This window comes from Linepithema humile, chromosome 1, assembly GCF_040581485.1.
Source record: "Linepithema humile isolate Giens D197 chromosome 1, Lhum_UNIL_v1.0, whole genome shotgun sequence".
Taxonomy (NCBI): Eukaryota; Metazoa; Arthropoda; class Insecta; order Hymenoptera; family Formicidae; genus Linepithema; species Linepithema humile.
Window position 1 is genome coordinate 43421082 of NC_090128.1, and position 25599 is coordinate 43446680.

Here is a 25599-nt window from a genome sequence, read left to right on the forward strand (position 1 = left end):
TAGCTTTATCGAGTATGAAATTAAGACGTAGCCTGACCTCAGTCGATTTCTCTCTTTCTTTCTCCGTCCTCCTTTTCTTGCCGTAACTCTCGATGCACGCATAACCCTGCATTAGGGCCGTTATGTGTGCAAATTCTCTTTCTCTCTTTCTCCTGTAATCGATATACGCTCGTCGAAGTCAGCAGAGCCTGAAGTCACGGTAAGTACTCGGCATAAATAAGAGGTAACTTCGCCTTTTCGCCCCTCCGTCACGATTTACTTACAGCCCTTTTCCTTTCACATATACACACACACACACACACACACACACACACACACACACACACACACACACACACACTCGTGCGATAGATACGCGAACTTTGTTCAACCCTTGCCTCACCACGATAAATGCTCTGACAAAGACCTTGCCCTTTACTTCGTTAACCTCTGGCATGAGTATTGGCCGAGGCGGTCAAGTGAGATACAACGTGAAACAGGGACGATCATCATGTCATCAACGAACGATAATGTTTCACTTGGTTAAGCGTGTATCATCGAAATCATGACTTGGATTATAAACGCTTCGATTGTACGAATAATAAAAAATTATTAAACTATACGCAAATTTATTGTTCGCTAAAAGGCTTCGCGAAAAAGAAAACACGTTCCGTTAAGGCGAATAAAGGCATCGATAAAGCAGAAATGTGTCTTCCGCTCGTCCGAAATCATCGACACACCCATGCTCGTGCGTTTTACGATCGCGTACCGGCATATCTCGACCGGTCAGTGCGTTTAAAGCGCTTTGGAACTGCTCCCAACGAAACCGCACTTTCCTCCTCCGTAAGTACGTCGTAGACTTAGGAAGAGGTACGTAGCTCGCGGCATCAATCAAGGGAGAAAGAGGAAAATGGCGCGGCATTCCACGGCAGTATCGCGAAGGTAAGAGGCTCGCGGCCGCGGTGCGGCCGGTGCGTTCTTCTCTCCCGTCGCTCGAGGTAGCCCTTGGCCCAGCTTAACTAACGCCTAACTCGACTTAAGTACGAGCCGGCTCGCATAAGTGCAGGCGTGCGGTTGTTACGCCTCGCCCCTGACATAAGGAAGTTGGCCGACCGGTGCGGCGCGCCGCGGCTATACTAATCGCTTTGCACGAAGAAATCAAGCGGCCGGTGCAACTGCGGACGCGCCGCCATCGCGCCGAGCCGCTCCTCGGCGGTGCCGGCGCTGCCGCTAATTTTCCCCTCATTACAGTTCAATGCGTTCTGCGGACTCTCGCCGCCGTTGCGAAACTCGTTAGTGCAATTGCGAGCCGGGAGAATCGCGCGGCTCGCGGGCGCTCCGGGCGGGACGCCCACGTGTGTAATAGCCGGCGGAGTCAAGGCTGTGTCAAGTGCGGCTTTAAAAACGAGAGACCGGATAGCCGGACTTATTGTCGGAGATCGATATACATCGAGGATATAAACGGAGATCGGCTCCGGAACGAGGCGCCGCGCCACGCCGCGGACGCGACTTTACGACGGCATTAAATTATAGCTGGGTTCAGCGGACGAGATGTTGCGCGATATAATAATGCATTCGAACTAAGAGAGGAGATACTCGCGAGCTGCAGAAACAATTTCAATTGCAGTTAAATTACAATCCAATTTATATCTCGGCAAATTATGCCGAACTCAAGCAGTATATGTATGCGATAAAACAATTCCATGCGATAAAACAATTAAAAGATACAATCGTCAAAATTATTCAGCTTGCTAGTATAATTCGTTAACATCGCAATTCCGTTCATCAAAATGATAATTCAAACGATGGGAATGTTATACATTGGGAGATTGTTCTTACGCGATGCGGGCGGTATGGATCGACTTTCGCAATGTATTATCCCTCGCTAACGATTATGTAGTAATTACGACGGATGATTACAGAGTTTTCGGCGGCGGCGCGACGTAAGTCGCGCGAGAACAGAACGAGTTTATCGTCGAGCTGGCATCTTGATAAGTAGGGCATTATCTTCGCGCAGGAGGCTCGCAAAGATTGATAATCGGCTGGCTTTTTTCGCCGCGCACCTCGGTAAGCGTAATGAGCCTCGGACCGACTGCGTTTTAGCGTAGATGACACGCGCGCTCTAATTACATCCATTCTCTATTGCGCGCATTGCGCGCACATAACGCTCGTGTCCGGGTGTGATTTATGCCGCGAGGACTCTCTCTCCCTTTCTTCACGCCGCAGGATAACTTAAGATGTAATTTAACTTAAGCCTGGTAACGCGCAACCGCACAAGCATTCTCTTACGCAGATGATGGACGACGTTAATATCATTATTTGTTGCAAATTACGAGTGCGTTATTCCCGGGAACGACCGACCGGCCGGCTGTGCGGGATTAGCGGGATATTTATCAAATTGTACGGAAGAAACGGCAAAACGGGACGAAAGCCAGATCTCGCGCTAGCCCGCGCCCGCCGCGATATGCGAGCTATGATTACCGATTTTCATGCGCGGTTACCAGCAAATATCCCCGCGGGGAAAGGTGAAATCACGTGCGCGCCGACCGGCGATACGCTCTGGAGCTTGAAACAAATATCGCACTCGTCTGGAGATACGCGCGAATACATTGCGAAAGTCGATACCTACGTGGCCTCCGATGAATACACATCTTCACATTTGCTCGATGACGGAGAGCTCGTAAGAAAATCGTATAGATCATATTAAGCGTGCAAATTGGCGGTAACGGAGATAAATAGCGTTTCATGGAATTTGCCTAAGATCTAAAGCCGATTTAAACCAGAGTTCGACATTCAATGGGCATCGTCAGGATTTTCTAAAGATTACCGCTATCTCACCTCTACACATTATTAACGGGTCGCTTGTTAACCTCAGCGGACTTTCTTCGTTTCATGCATTATCAAGCGTGGTTAATATTCTGCTCGCAGATATTATAAGCGATATAAATTTGTATCAAACACTTTACAGTTCATTGTTTCATTAATAAAAATGCTGAACAACTTCGTTATTAAAAAACTTTCGACTTAACAAATAGAAAAATGTTAGACAAATGCATTGAAAGATCTGGATTTCATCGCGAAGAATGGAGAATGTGATATAAAATAAGAAAAATTTACTTCGTCAATAACGGTGCGTCGAATTTGTTAGCTTACCGGAGATGGAGGCTCATAACGACTTATCATGCACCGAGCGAGAGTTACGGGGCGAGCTACGGGGGGATGCAAGCAAAACAAAATACTGGTCCGCGAGTCGTGAGAATCGGAATGATTAAGGGGAAGGAAAGCCCGGCGATCGGCAGGCGCGTTATTAAGACGTCGCGGTATCCATTGGCTCCCGATGAAGATGTTCGACGACTAACGAGAACGATGAATACCAGGTTCACCTCGGGCGAGAAGATTGCGGTCGGTGGTAGGTGTGTGAGGGGAGGAAGGGAGGGGAGGAAGCAAGGAAGGGATCAGGAGAACCACGAAACCAGAGGGAGGGACGGCCAACAAAGCGCCTGCAATCCACGAGTACCAAAGGCTCAAAATAAATTGCTTCGTGCTTCGTGTCTCGCATGCTCGATCTTCGGGGCAGGAACCATGATACCCGGAGCGAAATCGTGCGGATCGGTAGGCAAATTAGGAGACCGCGCGGACCCCGAAGGCGCGACGGCTTCTAATGGAGACGTTCGGGGGGGGAGAGGAGGGGAGAGGAGATTGAGAAGACGCGGGGAGAACAGGTGGACAGAGGGGGGAGAAAGAGGACACAAGAAGGGAGAGGAAGGGGAAGAGGGAAGACGGGGCAGTCCCTTCGGGCGAGAAGACCGCGGTCGTTTTCCCAAGTGAGGTGGAAGAAGAGGATGAAAGGGGCCGCTCGCAGAAGACCGATAGGCAGGAGGAGGGAGGGAGGAAGGGTAAGGTGGAGCCGATTCGTAGGTAATTCGTTTCTCCTTTTCGAACCTGTATTTAAGCTCTCCGACTCGACTCTCTCGCTCTTCCGCGCGTTCTCAAGTAAACACTTTTTTTTCCTCTTTCTCTCTCGCTCGCTCGAAAGAGGAGACTATGCCTCTCGCGTCCGGTCCGATAATTGATCCAGAAAAGGTGCAGAGGGACCTTTTTACAATTTATCGAACATCGTTAAGGTTCCAACCGGGGTAACGGCTCACTCGACGCGGCGGAGAGGATCGGAGTAAACAAACGCGAAAAATATCTACATTTATGTATATTCCAGAAGCGTTTCTCCTCATCAATAGAATATCGCATTTTTATATCAGAGCTGTTTATCCTTCACGAATCCTCTCTGCGAAGTAGCATCAACGATTCTTTCGACAGATTCACACTTTCGCAAGTCTCACTTTCTCTACTTGTATGCGTTCCCATATGCAAGTATTTATTTTCATCCATCAAAATCTTACAAAGACGCTATTTCCGCCTTTCTCTCCGCACAACAATGTGGATGCTCTTTGGCATAACGGCCCCGGTTTCGAGCTCGATTAGGACCTAATACTACAAATTGAAAAAATTCTCAATCCAATTCAGTGTACGATGTGGATAATATCGCTCGCAAAGCAATTCAATTTTCTCGTGCACTATTCTAGAGGTCGGCAACTCGCTGATCGCGATCGCTCGGTTGATTAGACCTCGTATCTGATTGATCTCATATTTTATGAAATCAAAAAAATTAAATTCACCTCCTTCTTATCGGTCTAAATTACGGTGGCGTTTGTGAAATAATATGAAAATATTTGGAATGTTAAAATATTTACGATAAAATGTGCTATAAAGAGTATACTTTATATATACTTTCATATTTTTATCACGATAAACATCGTCGTTCCGATGTTTACGTGAGTATCAGCATGAATCCTTTTTTAGCGAATGCACGTCACCCGAGAAACATGTGCGATAAAAGTTAAATTATTGAAAACAGCTGCAGTAACATAAGCAGCGTTCATCATACACAGCGGCCATTCTTAATGACCAATAATCTAAACACCATTCGATTTTATTTCCTACAGATGTCTTGACTAATGAGTCTGTCAAGTAAAAACAGAGAAAAATCGTCGAGATATTCGTATTTCTCCAAAGTAACGCGTGCCCGTGCTGCTTTCAAAGCACTTTTTAGCCCAGAAACGCGCTCGTAAACTTGATCAGCGGCCGGAAAGTGCCGCAGGATATCTTTGTGCCTAGTTAGCGTTATCAACGATGGAGAAAGCTTCCTTCCACTTGTAAAGAACAGGCAACGGGGGCAACGTGGCTCCCTCGAGTATCTCAAGCATTCCTCCAAATGGAACACGCATCTGACGCCGCCCTTCGTGATCCTAATTTCTAAGATAAAGAGATTCCCTCGTCGCCCGTTTTCGTTTCTACTTTCGGACATCCGCCGCGCAGAATAATAACGGCCGCTATAAAACTGCAGGATGCCAGCGCGCCCATAGGCCACCGCCTTCTAATAAACAATGCGGTCACCGTAAATACGGGAAATTATCGTGGCTGTCGGTGATGACACCGACGAAGCGCGCCCGCAAACTTCCCTCGCGGCGTCAGCCGGAAGCGGCCGGTTGCGGAACCGTGCGGTCGTTTAGTTACGCGAATAACGGTGAGCTCGTGCCAGAATGCAATTGGCGGGCGCGCCAATGCGCTCCACAACGCATCACAGATGTAGCCTCCGCCTTCTCCACGGCCGTATGCCAGGGGTAGAGAGTAAAAATCGACGATGAGCAAGGTGAAAAGTAAATTCCGAGGGGACGGGAGAGAGCAATCTATTCGCACGATCGCGCAGCGGCAAGCCCGCAATAAATATCCCATTAGGAACGCTGCGTTATAGGTAATATTATGTTAATTGCCCGTGCGCGAGAATCCGGCCGCACTGTCCCCACATGCTGTGTCTGTGTGTGTGTGTGTGTGTGTGTGTGTGTGTGTGTGTGTGTGTGTGTGTGTATACGTTCCGCGTTGTTACGGGCCGTACCTCTCGGCGATACCGGAAACTTCAGCGGTCTCGGGAGCTTAATTAGCGTCCCGCAACCTCGTCATTATTTTCGGGCGCCTCTGACTGCGAATAATTTTGACACTGATCGCGATGCGGCGATAGAGAGCTGCAGGTAATTTTCATACTCGCCCGTGGCTCCATTACTCGGTAAAAGAATCAATCATTAATGTGGATCACGTTGGACTTTTAATATTAATTACGCTTCTTTCGCCTAAGACGACAGAAAGCTATGTAAATTCCATGTTATTAACATAAACAATATTATTGAGAGCTGTATATAATTATTGACTGATATTACCATATGTGCTGTGATGTTTAAATGTGATTCAGAAATTGTAGCAGTAACAAACAGAAATCGTAGCGTATATTGGAGTAATCCGATACATATTTAACGCACCGACTTGATCATATTTTACCAGATTATCCCGCCAGAATTTCTCGCAAAGGAAAATGGACATTGTAATTGACATTCACGAGTTAATAAAGATCTTTTACGATTGCGGATTCTCGCGTAATGAAACGCGAAAAATTTCGTGGAATAAAATAAACCTAATTTAAGAAATAGTCATAAAGATTTTCGTAAGTAAGTGGAGCCTTGAGTAGCCGAGAAATGCAAAAGAAAGTCGTGGAGAAGAGAAAGAAGCAGCGTTCGATTTACAGAGAATTTCATTATCAGCGATATTCGGCGATGGCCGCGCGACATACTTTAAACCCGAGGTCGAGGTCTACAAAAGATGCCCAATTCCTATGCAAATAAGGCAATTTATTTGGTGGGCCAGCTTCAAACGATTAGGCTAATATCGACTCGATCTGCCGAACGTCCTTCGGCGCTCGTAAAACCGTGTTCCTGGTTACGACTTTAATTCGCAGCTCCCCTTCTGACACCGAACGGGCGCTGGTGGTCTCGTTCTGATTAAGAGTCGTTTTGGCCATAAATCGCAGGAAATCTTCACGATCGCCGCCTGATCGCAGACTGCAAATGTTTTTCGCCTCCGGGAGATCTCCATGCAATTACTCAAGAAGCAAAGAGTGGTCTCTCAAGAACTCGATTTTCTCGCGTCTCTCGGTAACTGGCAAAACTTGTATGAAGCCATTTCGACGGGCGTGAATTATCGCGACGCTGACTGCACGGACTTACCCGGAGTTATTTAATTGAGTAATTAAATTATTCCGGGTTTTTTATTGCGCGTATACCGGGAACATAGCCGCTCGTAACTTTATGTCTGCAATCTATAACGTATACGTTCTTAATTAGCCATACATCTAACTTTCTGACTCGAACTTTCTGACCACTAATTAGTTGTTGAATAAAATACAGACAAATCTAAATTTAAACATTGTTAGATTTTTTTATTATTCTTATATATAATTGACTTGAATGCCAAATATCTGAACAGTATTTAGATTATACGCGAATAAACGCATTGATGTTATAGCGAAAATAAATTCAAGCACATTATCTTAATCGATTGGAAATATTATTATTCTAGATATGCCACATAGAATATATAGACATTCTGGTAATTTCAAGGTGTTGAATATTTATAATCGCATCCTAATCTAGTTTCACGAACGCTCGTCGCCGTGCCACCGGTCGACAAAGTCCAAATCATTATGTCCGGCCCACGCATTCTTTTCGCGGCGGTCCGGGCCCCGTCTCAGCTTTTCTTTTTGATCGTGGAGTCGGTCTGAGCCGGGAGATCCCGTAAGAGAAAGAGAGAGCGCTCGGCAGAGAAAGAGAGAAAACGTTTATATCCCGGCTGCACCGGCGGCCGAGGTGGTCCAAGCTCTGCTGGTGGCCTGCTCTCGCACTTACACACTCAATCGCACATTCGATCTTGGATAGGCACAAGGTACTGCAAACGATCTGGGACCTCTCGTCATCGGTGTAACATAAAAAGGACTAAAAATCCTAGATCAATAGACCTTTAAAATTCCTCGAAAACTAAATAAAGTGTAGAAATTAAGTTTAAGACTTGCTGCAAGCATGGTCTACTTTGACAGCTTTATACAGCTAATCTACATGTAAATCTGATCATCACATTATAAAATATAATAAAATTCTTCGTAAAAAAAAATCTTTTTTAATTTATTTATTTTTATTAATTCTAGGTTACTCGAGAAAAGATATCAATACTAAATAAAATTATTCTCTCTTTCTCTCTTTCCATTAAAGGAAAAAATTCGATAATTAATTTCTTCTACGAGAAATGTGATAAATCATCTGAACAAATATCTGACCCGCACAGCAATAAATACCAAAGCCACTGTAAAAGAAATACTCTCTGGGCAGTTTAGAATCGCCGGACGATTCTTAGGTATTCGTCTATCTCTTCGTGATATCGAGACAAGGGAGAACGATTAAAACGGTAATATATCGCCACGGTACGGCAGGTACGGCGCCTCGTTTCGTAAGAGCTCCGAGCGCTTCCGACAAGACTGTAATTACTAAGCCTAATGAGACTAAGATTCAATCGATGATCCGCTGATTCGACGGGAAAGTTCGACTCGTGGCCGCGAAGGATCCGATGAGAAAGATCGTAACCCCACGGGAATCGTGACCTCCAATAAAATCGGGAAAAGCGAAAAACGCTCGAGAGGAGGAGTACTCACGCACGCATCGCGGATGGCGATGAATGTAATTTATCCGATGATTTCACCTACCGTGGCCAACGCTGCCCTCTCACCCGTGATACGACTTAATAGAGAAACGTTTCCATACGTGGAAACGAGATCGAGATAACGATGATTGCTATACGATCGCGAGGAGATTCATCGCGGTGAATTCATCGAGAGATGGATCTAGCAAAAAAAAAATTAAAAAAATGAAAAAAAACAAGAAAGAGGAACTCGATCGTGATAACACTTTAGCGCTGCAAGCTACTGACTTTCAACTCCGTGTTTCGGACGGCGTGACTCGTACGTACCGAGGAATTAAGATGCCTCCCATTGATATTCGGTCGGTTAATTAAATAGCAGAATCGCGACGGGATTACTCGCGTAGGTGCGCGTCCCGATACCGCCGCGGCCGTCGCCGGCAGTTCCGCTCCGTTGAATACACAATGTGGAACTCCTCGAATGCGCCGCGACGATAAGAAGAGGGACCGTCCGCGAGATTACGCGCGCGCAAATGATTTACATACACTCGAACCGCTCGTGTGCAAGAAAGAAAAAGAGAGAGAGAGAGAGAGAGAGAGAGAGAGAGAGAGAGAGAGAGAGAGAGAGAGAGAGAGCACCGGATGCGTTACCACGGACCACTGACCTCGCCCGCTTTCGGCCCGCTCGTCTGTAATTAAATCTCGGCTGCCGTATTCCGGAGAACTAATTAGTCCTCCTCTTCCTTCGTTTGACGTACCGACGTTTTCGAGTGGCGCAAAGTGTAAGAACTCGCACTGATATATGACTCGTTGACAAGCGGTGCGGTGTATGTTAATTAATGGTGATTGCATGAGACCAGAATTTTTGCACGCCGATGAAAACTGATGAAATTGCACTGTACTGTTTTGAAGATCGGCAATCTTATGTTGCTATGATATCGCGTTAATTATATTGTCGGGTAAAAATCACGTGTACATTAAATATAAAAAAAAAACTGTGCGGCATTAAACAACTTACTTCGGGTATGAAATTTTATAGAAGAGTACATCGACGACCTTCGACACCGTCGAAAATCGTCCTCGTCGTGAAACCGCGGGACATGGAAGCGCTTTCGTGGTCCATGATCGGTGGGTTCGTCTCGGGTATTAGCGACAGATGCGTACTCCGAAGAGCCAATTTAACGGTTGCCACAAAAGCGGATCGAAGCGAGAGAGCGGCGCGATACGTGCTACGAGCACGAAGAAGAGACGCGCAAAGAGAGCAGAAGAAGAGAGGAGCGATAGAGAGGAAGAACGCGCGCGTTCGTGGGCCGGTGGAAGGAGAGCGGCATTAAATCTCACCCTCTTCCAACACCGCTGCCCCTCCCCGACGTCGTGTGACGTATATCGGGCTCACAAAGGGCCCCGACCTGATCTGCGACCTACGGAGCGAAGAGAGGAGGAAAAAAAACGCCTGCACACGGCTCGTGTATAGGTGTATATATGAGCGCGCGGGGTGAAAGACGAGAATCCGCTCTCGCGGTTGACCTACCCCGGTCCAATCTTTTGTAGTATCGACGAGCCGGTCGCTTGTCGCCAATGTCTCCCTTCGTGAGCAACATAATGGCACGCGAGACAACAATATATTTTGGAGACGCTAAACACGTGTATTTTTATGTTTTCTGCTTATATACGTAACGAGCAAAATGCATTATAATATTTTAACGCTTCTTCCTAATGTTTTGTATAATGACATAGACGTTATCGAATTACGATTACTTTAATAAAATGATATCTCTTAATTAAAATTTTTTCTCCTATCTTGAAAACCCAGAGGCGCAAGCAAACTCCTCATTTCTCTCCTAATGACGCCCATGCTTACGAAGCGAATTATTTTTTTCTGATTATAATAAGTCGCGTACGGTTTGTAATTATCATTATCGAGACTGTTTTGCGAAAACGACTACTAGTATTGGTCGGTTTTTGAAGGATGCTCCACACACACGCGATATTCTCGCTGAGGGCGGTGCGTGCACGCCTCTTCGGGATCGGCGGTGATCGCGTTACGTATCGTACTCGGTGACAAACACAGGCAGAAAAGGATCTGGTATTATAGCGATGACAAACAGGAGGGAGAGGGTCGTTCTCATATGGCGAATGTAGAAGTATCAGGAAAAGTCGACAATAAAAGAACAACAAAAAACCCGGCACAGAGAGTCGTGACAATGCATAATGGCGATCATCATCGCTTGATTTGGGTCCGTGTCGAATTATAAAAATTCGCCATTCCACGCCGGAATGATCTTACAAGTTTTTTTTGCGCAAATGCAAAAACTTGGTCGCTTCGTAATAAATATTACCGATAATCATCGTGACATAATTTTCCTTAAATGTAAAAAAATCAAGCAAATACATTTCTTTTGATCTCATAAAATTACACAAGTAATTTTATGTATGTGAAAACTCCTTAACTTGAAATTTCCCGAAGATTTCTCAAGAAATTATAGTAGTTATTATATTGACAGCAAAAATTCTCTTGCTTAAGATTCTAAAAAAATATCTTACATGAAAATTTAAAATATCTAGTGCCAATTTTGTGTTAATAAACTGTGCGTGTCGCGAAATGCTAGAAAATTACTTCCACGTATCGATATCGTGAAAAATTACGTCGCCGAGAGTGCAATTGCGCCGATCTTCGGCCAATGACTTTGATGGCAATTTGTGCAAAACACAACACGATGAGATAAATGTATTAGTAAAATAAATAGCTTAAAAAATGTTGATTAATTCAATTTTTCTATTCTTTATACGAGAAAATTCTTAATTCATATTTATCTTTCGTACATTAATTTATACTTTCATATAAAAAATGTATATTTTTTTAATTTCTTAATTAAAAAAACAGTATTAACATTAATTAAAGGTGTAAATGCACTTACGCAACGGAAAGAGAAAAATTACGTACGTTGAAAATATTTCTCGGAGGCGAGTGTTCGCAGAGGGATTTACGTGAGAACCTCAAGATCGTGCGAGTAGCGCGCAGAGGGAATTCGTTTTCTCGAATTTCTCGTCGATGCCGTTGGCAGCCGGCGTGCCTGCCGCCGATCGAAGCCGGCGTCCTTCGAGCGCGGCGGGCCCGCGTTACGTACGAATTTAAAGGATTTCGTGAAACCCGTGTCCAGAAGGGAAGAAGGGGGGAAGGGGCGGAGGGCCGCGCGAGCGGTCGAGGTGAACAGCGCAGACTTCTCTCTTCGAGCACAGCTTGAGGCAGGATGAAGACGTCCAGAGCTTCGTGGCAGCTCAAGGTCTGCCACTTCTCCCTTCTCTTGAGAACCTTTACGCTCCCCCCCCCCCTCCCTCGCGCGGTGTCTTTCTCGCACTACCTGCACTTCGTGCTCCCGCTGTCTCTTTCATGCGACCTCCTCTGCTTTCTTCGTCTTTCCCCCTCGTTTGCCGCTGGCGGTCCGATTTTGGCGAGAGGGAGACCCGCAACGCGCCCAGTCGAGAGGTTGAACAAGGATGTCGCGAGGCCCAGTGTCAGGAGGGAAAGGGGAGATTTCTAGCGCGCAAGCGAGAGAGGGAGGTAGAAACCCAACGGGCTGAAATAATAGGTTGCGCCTGTGCGCTCATTAACCTTTATACCCTGCCAGGCTGCGAGTACCACCAATCTTCTTCCTTTCTTCCTGCGATGCGTCGGTATACTCTGGTAGACGATACGTGTGTTTGCTTTACCATGATCGGGCACACACGAGCCGACCCGACTGATAGAATCGACGGTGGGTGTGCGTGAGTCGTTTCCTTTTATGCGGATTTTATCTGAAATCGGACTTAACAGTGCGGGAGAGGGTGCGCGCACTTTATTTGCTCGACGATAACAAGCGCGTCAGTGTGTTTCAAGGATAATTTCGGATAATTATTTCTGCATAATCTTCCTGCGTATACACGTAAATTGCGCACATTGTGCAGCAAGAATGGCTCTTCGCTTTATTGCGCGACTCTTTTAATGCTCATAAACTGGTCGCATTATCTCGCGACAAGATCAGGCGAGATACGAAAGCTAGACAGACATCAACACGGACGGCCACATGCTACGGGAATGTTATTTAAATATCCGAATGCCACTTTGCAACGGGTAAGGATCGTGGAGTCTTGCGCAACGATTTCCCCGACACTTTTACGCCTTATTTTTCTATCTGTTTTTTTTTTTATTTTTGCGAGAGATCGCCGATAATTACTACTCGGGCACCTGCCGACACTGTCTAGATTTCCTTAATCCCTCGATCTCGCCGACTCGCATATTGCTGGATCCCGACGCGGAGCGCGATACGATCACGCGATACACAGACGGAGAAACGCGTTGTAAAGTAATCGGACGATTGCACTCGCGTTGCAGCTGCCGGCTGCCGTTGCGTTCGCGCGAGAACGCATGCGAATAATCGTTCGCGCGTTTCGCCCGACGGTAATTGTTGCCGGGCTTAATTTACGATTAATTAAAATGGATTTATCGGCGAACGCGCGCGAATTGCCGGGCCGCGCCGGTCTGCCGGATCCCGAATGCTACCACGAAGCGCGCCTCTTAATCCTTCCATTAATTTCGGGAGCCCCATCCGATGCGCTCCTTTCTCTCTTTCACGTCCGGTGAATCCGGGTTAAATCTCCGTTCCGGAATTTCGATGGCGGCCGCGACGAATGAGATCGCCTCGCCATATGCGTTACCGAATATCTATGGCGTCCATGGGGTGGCTGACGACCGGCCAGCGTGTGCGTGAAGCCGAAGGCGAGAGATTATTGTTAAAATGCCGACGAGTTTCCGACCGTCAACGTTGTCGTCGTCCTCGCCATCGTCGTGGGCTAAACGACGTGTTTACGGATTAAAACATCGCGTCTCTCTTCGTGCGGCGCCGGCCTTCTCTTTGGGGGATTATGAGAATTTCGGTGTTACAGCCGGGGCTTCTTATATTGTCCGCTCCTTCTTTGACAAATGTCCAATCCCTTTAGATCAACCATCGAAGAAGCCTCTCGGCTTTCGCCGTATAGGACACCGCCAAAAGAAGGAAAAGAAAAGCGAGCATCCCCTAAAGTTGTCAACGAGGAAACGGCCAAGCCCGGAATCGAATAATCGTGAAACTATTTCGAAGCACACGGTGACAAACACAGTTGAAAGCGAGAAAAAGCACCGACAGAAAAGTGAGACCAGTCTATAAAACCGAATAGGATAGATGTAATAGAAAACGAATTAACAGTGCAAAGCACTCTAAAATCATGTAAGCTGGTGGCAGATGGTTGCGTACAATTATGCGTAAAACAGTCTAAGAATAAGTAGAAATCCAGATCTTATCGCTTCAGTGAAGCTCCTGACTTTGAAAGAGCACGCTATCGTGACGCCCACGTATATAGCGCGTATCTATACGAATCCGCCAGCACGCTGTCAGTTATCGATCGATCAATCTGTCGATTACTATCGAGTAACGTTCCAGGACAACCGTCCCGCGTGAAGACGCACGTCCGCGGCGCGTTCCACAGTGGCGAAATTCGTAAAGGCTTGATCGATTCCCTCTATCTCCGGCAGCGACGAGACAAAAGCGCTCGCGCACGGCTGGAAGCTCCGGGGCGGCCTCGGATTCGGCATAGCCGAACTCCCGCGCCTCCACCTGACAGAGGTCCACAGATTTATCACCGTGGACTTCTACCCGCACCAGATATCATCTCGCCGCCGCCGATCTCATGTTCCGTCATACGCAATCCCGGCGCTCCGACAGCTCATCTATTTATGAGCTGGCATTTCTTTCCTCCGGTCTCGCCTATTTCTTCTCCCTCCCTCGATCGCCCACTCGACGCCCCCCCGCCAGGAACAACCAGATTTTACGTCCGAAAGGAACCGGGCGCATCCGTCCGAATTCTCTCTTCGCGATGCTTAGAAAAAAATTATGCTGACGCGAACACACACAGAACGGTTACGCTACCCCGCATATTTTTAAACTCTGATGTCGGTGTAAGATTAAATCTAACGTATAAACTGGCTCTTTGAACGAATTGAACAACTCCGTAAAAAACTACACATTTAACTCCTTTTAATTGTCGTGGTTAAAAGAATTTAAAATCTAAATTTCAAATCTAGTAGGTATAGAATTTATGCTTAAACGACTCGGGCGGAATGTGAAAATATTTCAATTTATCGCAGTAATTATTTGTAAAACCAGATTTGTCTTGATTTCATCAACGCGCTATTCGGGGAGTGAAATTTGGATCCGGAAAAAACACGTCGTGTCTCCGTTAATGTGATCATTTTTCAGAGACAGGTTTATAGAGAGACGGCCTTATTAAGTGAAGGAAAAAATATTCCACGAGGCGTGGGGGCTTGATGACCGCTCTAATCTTGATCAAACAAGAAAGTGCCTATACGAAGGAGGATATAATACATATGTGACATTCGAAACCGGATAAGTATTTGGCTTGTCTATTCAGCCCTATCTATTCATCTATTCGGATATGAAATACCGCGGTAGTCGCCGATACGTTCGTGAAAATAATGGTCATTGTAATATAATTGTGACACAATACTCGCGATGTCATAACGATGTAAAATGATATTCCATTATGCAAAGCGGGAAAATATGAGAGAAAAAGGGTTAGATTACTGTATAATAAGCGTACGATTAAAAAAATGACTGTCAATGAAAATTGAGATTCTCATAAAACGCTAGATACCATCTCCGTAATAACAATGCAAGTAGCGTATAGTTACGCAAATCAACTCAACACCTATCTATTCGTCTCTATTGGCTACTCCAGTACATACCGATCATGAATAACGAGCCGTGATTACTGATCGTAAGATTTGAAATAAGGTAAATGGCGGAGTACTATAGCAATATCCTCGGCGAAGCGAGGCACAGGAAGCGGGAAAGGCAAGATTTTGCCGTAATCTCTATCGAGATAAACGAAGCGTGAAAAATATGCATTTTGTCCGGCGTATTCGCGCACGTGGTATACTTTCCTCCCGTGTAATTTTATTAATTTCCCATTCTTTCTTGTCCGGGCATCGTTTAACAAACACGATAACTCCTGCGGAAGTTTTTTCTCTTTGACGGATCACTGAATTTGACTTTTATGTAACATAAGCGCCGATTTTAACGAAAGCAATCATGCTTTAAACATATTTATATAAAAGTACTAATGTCGTTCATCTTTTATTCATTACAATTTATTTATTATTCAAAATTATTCTTTTATATATTATAAATACAAATATATTATAAATTTATATAAAGACGCTTAGTTACTTTTATATAGCTCTTTAATCATAAAGATACGGCTTTCACGTGATTTTCACTTCGCGTTAATCGATCAGCGTATCTCGCGATGGTCATCTAAGTCGCGAACTTTCTTTACTATCTTCCGCATTCAATTCTTTGTATACTGCCTGTCTATCAGGTTTCAAGATGTGAATTGCTAGCCGGCAGAGATATGCTCGCATGATGCGCGATCATCGGATGCCAATCGGGCGATGATGATAATCGCGCGGATTAAACGTAGTGGATAAAGCGCCAGGTGTTCGCGTTTGGATCTTTCTCCTGACACATGGAAGAAGATAACAACGTGAAACAATTATCACTCATTTGTCGTGATTAATAATTATCTAATTAAATTAATAAGACATGCTGATAAAATTGTCAAGTATCTACTGCATGAAGAAACCTTGACATTAGAAAACAGTTACTTCAAATTGCTAAAAGAAAACTTAATCAATCATAAACAGCAATAATTTGTAAGAAAATAATTTTGTTACTATTGTAAGCTTTATAATATAAAAATGATACGTAATGATCTTACAAAATATAAGTTTAAGATAAATATATGCCGAAAAGTATGAGCGTATTATTAATGTTGTTTTGTATAATTTTTAGATCGTGGTAAACACGAACATTCCGAACATATAATTCCAAAAGAATTAAATCATTTTCAGTCTGAAGTTGTACAAAGCTTGAGGCCCGTTACCCCACAATTTACTGAAATTTGTGGCATTACTCCAGACACTTAAATCAACGCGTATATTACCCGCTAACTTTCGACGCGGTTATTTCAGACGCGGAAGTGCCACACGGCATTTCGACCATCGGCAGCGAGCCATGCAATGAGCACGGAAACGCAAATTAACGGACAGTGATAATCGCGCGAATAAGACGTCTGGATGCTGGATGTTGGGCTGCACGCTCGCGTTCCAGCCCGTCTTAAACGGGAGAGGCCTGGGGCCAGGAGCGAAGGGCCAGGCCCCGGTCAGAGAGGATCCGCGGGCCCGAAAAGAGCCGCGCGACGAACGGTGTGTGACAGCGTGTAATCTCGCCTCGGCTTCGTGCCCGCCGAAATAACAGGTTCCTCTTTCCCTCGTTCGCGGCTCGATCTTTCCCCTGCTCCTTGCTTCTCGCGCATATCCGATCGCGCGTACCGGTTTACTCTTATTATCCAGTACCCGTCGCACAAAGTTACGGTTTCGCGTCGGGGACATTATTAAGCCGGCACCGACGTCGTCGCATGAAACGGGCTGTGCGAGAAGGTGGTTCGCCGGTGGACCAGCGCCGAGGAACCGGATTCTGAAAGCTCTCGCATGCACATATATGCGCGCGCGACGCTCGAGGGAACTCTAACGACGATCGCGTGGAGATACGGCCGGCGCGAGTGAGTTTATAAAAGTTCACTTGGAAGTTCATATAACGTTCGTGTTCGTTTGTCAATCCTCGTGGCGAAATGGACACCTCATAAACGGTTTACTTGCAATTTACATTTGAATGGGACAAATAAACATAAGCGATATTAAGACAACGAGAGAATAATAATAATCCTAAAAATCTAACTCTTCTCTTTTTATCTCCTTAATGAATGCTTGATAAAATAGTTTTTTTCGTCAAATAGCTCATTTATAATATTTTTCAATTAACAGTTGAAAAGAAAAAATATCCACAATATACTTTCTCTAACAGTTTTAAAAGAATATGCGCCGGGAATCAATTAGAGATAGCGAAAGTAATGACAGTCACGATCGTTATTATTAATCGTTCGCGAATCTGCGCGGGCAGGAATTACACAACTCTTGATTAAGACGGCAAGCGGTGCTAAATGTTCCACGCGCATTGATCCTATATTTCATGAATCAATTTCTCCGTTTAACCGGCGCGATGCGAACAGAACGGACCGGCCGCTACCACGTCGGTAGATCCTCAAGAGAAACCCGGCAGCTTGAAAAATGACGTTTCGCTCGGCTAACTTCGGCCGTCGAGGGGCAGACTCAAAACTATCCGGCCAACTGCGGCCGGTAGTACATCGGTAGCTTTGAACCGGTCGTGGCCGCCGATTGCGACCCGCCGGAAACTGGAATGAGCGAATGCCGCGACGCCGTGCATATGAACGTGGGCATGTCTCGAGTCATTGCTCTTTCTCTTTCCCTGTGTCTCTCTTACCAGATCGACAGCAGTTTCACGATGACGACGATGATATCGCGCGCCGCGCCGCCGCCACGTCGATCCGCATGAATACCGAAGAATCAATCACCGTGCCGATCGGTGGTGCCGATAGGCGGGAGAACGCTGCACGATCTCGATTTGCATCGGCAGTCCGCGGCATTGAAATCATAATAATAGCCCGGACCATTCTTATCGCGCGCCGAATGAGATAAAGATGTCTTTAAGCATTCTTCTGCGTCGGCTCGAGAGCAAGCCGGTATTACAACCTCGGAAACGCGAATCGTTGCATCACTCTACATGCGTGATTATGGAGCGATAAAGTACGATCAACCTTTTAAAATATTAAAATACGTTCTGCGATAGAGTGTTGAATAAATGCGTATTCATTAAATCCGATAAAAATGCATAGCAAGCTATAAGAAATTTTATTGGGAGAAAGAAAAAATAACAATAGATAAAATTACGTAACAAATGCTAAAGTAAAAACTAAATAATAAGACATCTGATGCAGAACATCGCCGTTTTTGTATATGTATAACCCGAAAACCTGGCGCTTCACTCGATTCCGGACTGCATTCTTTGACGCAAGAGTGCAGAGTCATCCGGAGCGGTTCACTGTCAACGTCGAAATACCACAATTTCCGACGATGATAGAGAACCAACCACCTGCAGGAGATGAGTGTTTGTCCGCGGCACTTGAATATCCCACGTTCAATTAAGTGGCCATTGTGCCATTTAAATGCATTCTCATGCAACAAATATTAAATTATCTGAAGAGTGAGAAGCGTCTAAAAGATTGGATACACATATATACAAGTTAAAAAGAAATTAATAGAACGCACTCAATCGTGAAAGACTGGAACAATTCTAAACGCGCTGCGAACAATAATTATAAGACACAAGGGGAGGGAGAGGAGATAACGTATCAATGCATCGGAATTTCTCGCTCGGAGCGACTTACTTCTCGTAGCACTTTTCGATTCGAATCGATAATAAACGAATATTGTTAATACTTGTAACATCTTGGCGATCAATATATCTTACGCTAAAAATTAGTTTCATTAAATGTGGCTACAAAAATGTAACAATTTCTATTTCGAGCTGCAATTATTCGCAACGCGGTAGCAATTTTGTGCGCATCTCGAGTACGATTATGTATCCGTAATCGTTACTCAGATGCCTGGACGTAGATCGTTGGATTACCGCTCCTAGCTGCTAGGGATGTACTGTCGACCTTAACCCCAGCATGATATACACCGCATCTCTCGGTACGCATGCACGTGTATATTGTATCCTATCTCCCAATCGGTAGATCCGTGTAAAGGAAATTAAAATTACGCGCCTCGGATGAATACGATACATCCTGCATGCCAGTAATAGCGTTTGTACGTAAATCAATTTGTCACAAAGTGCCGCGGAATTCTATCGATTTTAGCGAAATCGTAGAACGCTTCAGAGTTCATTTATTCACGCCTCGCGATGCACGATCTTGCGCCTCGATGAGTTCCCCGACCGACCTGTTTTTCAGCACGATAGCACCTTGGCACCAAAGCGGCCGCTATAATTACGAAATATTCTACCGCTAAACGCGTTGCAGCTTCACATCTTAATTCGCAACAACCAATAATTTTTAGCGTTCCATCTCGCCTGTCGTAGATAATATAGCCAGCAGCCAATCAGCCACCGATCTTACGCGTCTTCTTCCACTCAGCCTAGTCATTCGGGGACGTCCGCGCCCCGTCATCCTAGCCGGTCGTCATACCATACTTTCATCATAAGGTATAATCACAGGAGGAGTCGTCCGACATTACAAACAGCACGGCGTCACGCGAATGCACGAGTTAGCGCCGCTGAAGTCACTAGGCTTCGCCGGGCTCGATCACAAAGAACAAGACGTAGAAGAAGAGGAACGAGAAGACAAAGATAAAGAGGAGTTGGAAAGAGGTTAAAGAATACAGCGGTGGAGGAAACTGTGCAAAGCAGGCGGTCACGAGAAAAACCACAGATCTCTTGTCTTCGGGGTCGCCGGTTCTTCAGATAGACGAACGTATAATCTTGGCGAGATAAAGAGAGAAAGGCGGATAGAGGAGGAGAAGTCGGGGAAGAAAGAAAGAGAGATCCTCGTGGTCGGCAAAAGGGTGGGGGCAAGGCGGATCGTGGATTGAGTCATTATGCTTGCTCGGAGAAGACCACAGGCCTTGATGCGGGAACGGCTGCCATCGACTCGTGAAAGGAAACCGACCGGATGATTCAACGCGTACAGACGGACAAAGTAGTCGCGGTGTCTACTATGCGCCGCTCGATATCCTCTCTTCATCCCTGCTCATTCACCTCAACGTCGTTGTTTCTTCTCCCCGCGCTATTCCTCCACGATCGGCCTCGTCAGATGCACGGAGATAAGTCATAGAACGTTCATCAAGTTCGATCGCGGGTGCACGCGAGAGAGTTTGCGGCGAAGACGAAGATAAACGAGAGCCGCGATCCTACGTTAACTCATTATCGGCAAGTTCTCTGTTCGCTCTCCCAGAAAATTAATGGGACAGCGCTCTTCCGGATTCGCGTGCGCCATCATTTCTTCCGCTCTTCTGCATCCGAGGCTGTTGCCCTCGCACAATGTGGAATCGATTTCTACTCTTTCCATCGCAGCACACGCGATTGATCGTCTTGTTAGCGGAATAAATGTTACTTTAGGAACAAGTAATTCTCCACCGGCCTCGAGGCGCATTCGAGAATTATCCTGTCCCATCTCTCGAGCGACGAAAGTGGACGCCGATTCGAAGCCACTGATTCTTTATCGGACACGTCGGTTTTCAGCTACACCAACATTGTTCACCCGTTGAAAAGGAAGTCCTCGCGTCACATGACTCCCTTAGCACAAGCACGTACCATAATATTATGACATCAGGCCGGTCCACTGACTGGTTCTGCATCGATGCTATTACTGGGGCTAATCCGCCACCGGATTTTATACCGTCCTCACACCAAACCAAATGGGACAACAAGGCTTCAACACGAGTGACTGCGACGGATAGAGGAAAGGCGAGAAAGACAAACGAGAAGAAACAGGTTCGGAAAACCGCAGGTCCGCCCCTGCGAGAAGGCAAGAAAACCCGTAAATCCTGTTCGCTATTTTAAATCCATCATCGGGTTCTTAGAGAGGTCCAAGATATCTTATGACAAGTCATTTTTGTCCGTTCGCTTCATCCGTCTTCCCAAGCGAAATAGATTTCGACGTGGGTCTTGTGGTGAAACTAAAAATTTACTTCAGAACTCAGAAACCAGAATTCTGACTCGTCGAAGTATCAACTGTTTTAATCTTTTTAATAAAATATATCTTCGCAAATGGCATACGCTTAGTTGGAATTAATTAATAAAAGCATGTGCGCCCCCCTGAACATCTATTGTGTACCGCGTATAATTGTGAAATTCTTAAATATAATTATATGGCACATGTCTTCCGTTAACATATCGTGAATAACTAGAAGAAAGTAAATATAGTGTGACGCGCACATATATACATACACACACACAAGTAGTAAAACCGTTTGATTAAAGAGCCTTCGCAAATCGCATTTTACCGGCACGAAAAGGATAAATATTAAAGTCTCGGCGTAATGACGAGCGTTAATATTCTTCGCGCGTGCGTGCATTCGCGAGTAAGCACTCCTACACGTCAACCGCGAATTCGATAAAAAGTCGCTCAGGTGTGAAAATCATCATCGCCGTCGTCCTCGTAACGACGTGGAACGCATCGGAGAAAAATGTACGGCCGGCTGAAATATACTCTGAGAAGTTCATTAAGCTCTCTTAATGCGCGCGAGGGAGTTGCGTGCTATTGCGTGCTATTGCGTGCATTGCGGCACGCGTGGGGTCGCGGCGCACGTCGAACAGCGGGAGATGGTAATTTGCGGCGTAATTTAAAGGAGACTTCATACTTTCACGCGAATTATGAACGCTCCATTTGCAATTCGCGTAACTGTACATTTTGGTATTGCGTATACACGACGCGGAAGATAGATCTTGTTGCATTTGTCCGTTCGTTTAAATTATCCTTTCAATTTTGGTCTTTTCCAGGCAATTCTAGGCATTATTCGTTAAATCGCATAACAATGCATGCGAATAAAAACGCATTATCGCTCACAAAATTATCTGTGAGTCTCATTGTCAATAATATGCATAGAAATTAATGTATGCTAATTAACACCGCGTGCCCATACGTATAAAATTTCTGCATTTCATGCGAAAAGGAATCATACTTTAAAATTTTAAATCTCATATTCTCTTTTCCGATAATACAAAGTACCGCTGCAGCAAACTGCAATTAAGCCGAAATGAGGTTGCCTCTAGCGCGAGAGAGAGCACCATGTCACGATTGCGTTTGTGCCTTTCCGAACATCGGAATTGAAGAATTTACGAGTCTGCCCAGCGAGCATGCATTTGCTTCATTGCTTCCTCCCGACCGCACGTCACGTCTCATGCTCTCTCGCGGTTCTGTTTGGCCGGCCGGTCGAATTTCGTGGCCTCACGTCCTGCAGCCTCTCGTCTTCTTTCGGCCGTACGTCCATCCATTGCCGCGCAGATTCAATGTCCATGCAAAGCAAACGACGGCCCCGGCGCGGCTGTCAATTATCCGTTATATACGGCCCTGGCCCTCGAACCCATCCTTAACGACCCCTCAAACTTGGCGAGATGGGAATGAGGGGGAGGAAAGGAGGAGGGAGAAAGATGGAACACGTCCCCCTGTCTTGCGCCAAGAAGCGCCGAAAATTCACGGAGCCACGGAAGGATCGCGAGACGACGTCAGCGACGACAAAGATGACACGATAAAAGACGAAGAGACGACGCGAGATGGACCAAGAGGATCTTTCCGGGAATCGTTTGGTATTCCAACGTTCCCGCCACATCGCTCTCCCCCTTTGTGTTTGTCTCTGTCTCGAGAGACCAGATTCGTCTGCGAATAGCGTGCACCGTGTTATATCTCACCGCCAAATGTGTCAGAATTGCAAATGCGTGCGGCCCGACCAAACACGAGTGGCGACGGCTCGATAGAGTGCGAATTCCGCGGTGCGAATTCTAAGATATAGGTTTCCGAAAAGGGCTGGCGGCAAGAGAGATGAAGAGAAGGATATAAAAGGAAATGTAGGAACAATAGTGTGAATCGCAACCGAAACGTCGAAAGAATCTTAGACCTATTTTAAAATGGAAATTTGAAGGAAGCCCTATAATTTTAGTCGCATTCTGAGTGTCGACCCTTCGAATTCACGCGGTAAACGATATGTTCGTTTCGTGCGAAAATTACGTTTCAATCATCGTGAGACATATTTATAATTACATGTTAGTTATGTTTCAATGGATTGCGTCAATTAATTATCTAATAATTTCCATTAATTCCTAATATCTCAATTTTACCTACCAAAAATTCCAAACAATTTATTTTTTCACGTAAGCTTATTATAATATTTAGCAATATTAATTTTCAATCGCAAGCAGATACTTAAAGACACGGTTATATATTGAATAAAAAATATCGTTCATATTTCTAAAATATAATATACGAATTTCCGATTAGATCGCAAAGTTTATATACGAAAATGCATCGAGTTAACAAATCTTTTAACAATAGACAGCGTACGTCAACTTGTCCAGAAACGACAGAGCCGTTGAAGAGGATGTTAGGATTAACAAGTATGTGGCTTCATCCCTTTCGCTCGTAAACGCCAACGCCTCGTAATTATAACGAGACGTTTCCTTCAAATATAACGAGCACAGTTGATGAGATCGGAAGGTAACGGCTCGCGATGCTAGTACTTTGGATTGGTCCCTGAGTCGATACCGATGAGCCGCAAATCAATCGAATAGTTCTCACTTTCGAACATTTAATTGGACGATACGAGCGTGAATGTTTATTACACGATTATATAACCATGTCATACGAGAAATATAGTTGTATCGCGATAACGAACCGAGCAACCATAAACATAAATATCGTTATATCGCGCGGACAAAAATATAAACTGTTTTTACTGCCACTTACTTGGTTAGATGAATCACTTGGTCGGTCAAAAGCTTCGAAACTGGATACAGCTTTTTCTTACTGAGGTCCCTCTTTTAATACACGATGCGTTGATTTTGACCTTAGATCCAAAAGTTTCGAAGACGCGTAGATCACACAATAAATTTGTACCGCCGTGTTAGCGCCGAAAACCTGAAAAAATTAACACGCGTATATGACAGTTGCTGTCGATTTTCGATTGTCTCAAAATGTTGTCGTTTAATGTATTGGGCGTGATAAAAAATGTCATATACATCATATTCAATAATAATATCAGCTAATTAATTTGGCATTAAAAAATACCTCAGCAACCGTAATAATGTAATAATCATTAAAAATATTTTGTAACAAAAATCATATGATGAAACATAAAATGGATTTTTCAAAACTAATGTCGGTAGATGGCAAGAGTATCTTGTCTGGAATCGGAAGAAAAGAAACACAAGGAAAAACGGTAAAGATTCTTCATTACTGCGCGAGTATAATTCTTCGTTTTCTCTCGCCGGTATCAAATCGCAATATAGCAGATGCGCTTATTTGAAAAATCGACTGCTGGCCTCGCGCACACCGGATGAAATTGCCTTCGTAATTTCCCCATAACTGGACCCGGCGAGTCGCGATTCTTAAAAACCCCGTGCAATTGAACGCACACCTCGCCGATCGGCCGAAGGCGCGTCGCCGGCCGGATAATGGCTTATTAACAAAGCGTTGCCGAGGAAGAACGCGGGGAAGTGACAGAGGGACCTTGACGAGAATCGTACAGAGGAATCGAGAGGAGGGATACGCGGGGAATGCGAGAATTCTGACGCCGGGAGTCAAGTCACGGGTTTCTTCGGGACGCCTTCGTAGAAAAGACTTCCAACACAACGGGGCTTTAATTACGCCGATATCACGGTAATTAAGCCGATCAATGTGTGCCATTGTGCGCCGAGCGGAGGGCCTCGCACCTCTCTCGGGTCCTATCCAATAATCCCAACCACGAGCCTCCTCCGCACGGCACAAAAGCACCCCACCCCCCCTCCGCGGGGATACAAGGACGCATCGTGCCCGCAGTCGAATCTTCGCCGTGGCCATCTCGCCGCCGTGGAAAAACCACGACAAAGAACGGGGAGGAGAATAAACACAGTGACTCTCGATTCGTCGATGATACGCGATCGTCGAGCCTTCTACCGGGGACACGAACGTCAGACGCGAAGAACCACCGCGGGTGCTCGAATGGATCTCTCATGGAGCGGTTATTTCGTTCGATCACTCGACCCGATCCGAAGCTGATGGAATTCAATGGAGAGGAACGCTCCTCGCGGCATTGTTTCTGTGCCTCTCAATCTCCTTAACCCTTTAAGGCGTGATGACCGAACACGAATATCGTGCCACGCTCTCAGCCTCCAATGCATCGCGCCTAATAGCGATGTTGTTGTATCTTATAGATAAATTTAAGACTGGTAGATTTAATTCTCATCATACGTTGGCATTGGATGCAATTTCAATGAGCGATAATATCATTCGGATTTTCAATTAGGATAAGATATGATATCACTTCCTTTTTAAACCTACAATATTACA

The 25599-nt window shown here is 45.3% G+C and overlaps 2 protein-coding genes across 4 annotated transcripts in view; one reads left to right on the forward strand and one right to left on the reverse strand.

Moving 5' to 3' along the window:
- The window catches only part of LOC105676847 (uncharacterized), a 159594-nt gene that overhangs the window by 89902 nt on the left and 44093 nt on the right, over positions 1-25599 (reverse strand). Inside the window, exon 6 of the mRNA XM_067348479.1 lies at positions 24019-24189. The gene's annotated coding sequence lies outside the window, so the exon portion shown is untranslated. The remainder of the gene's footprint in view (positions 1-24018; positions 24190-25599) is intronic.
- LOC105676845 (midnolin homolog) overlaps positions 1-25599 on the forward strand; it is a 75845-nt gene that overhangs the window by 9242 nt on the left and 41004 nt on the right. The window lies entirely within an intron of this gene.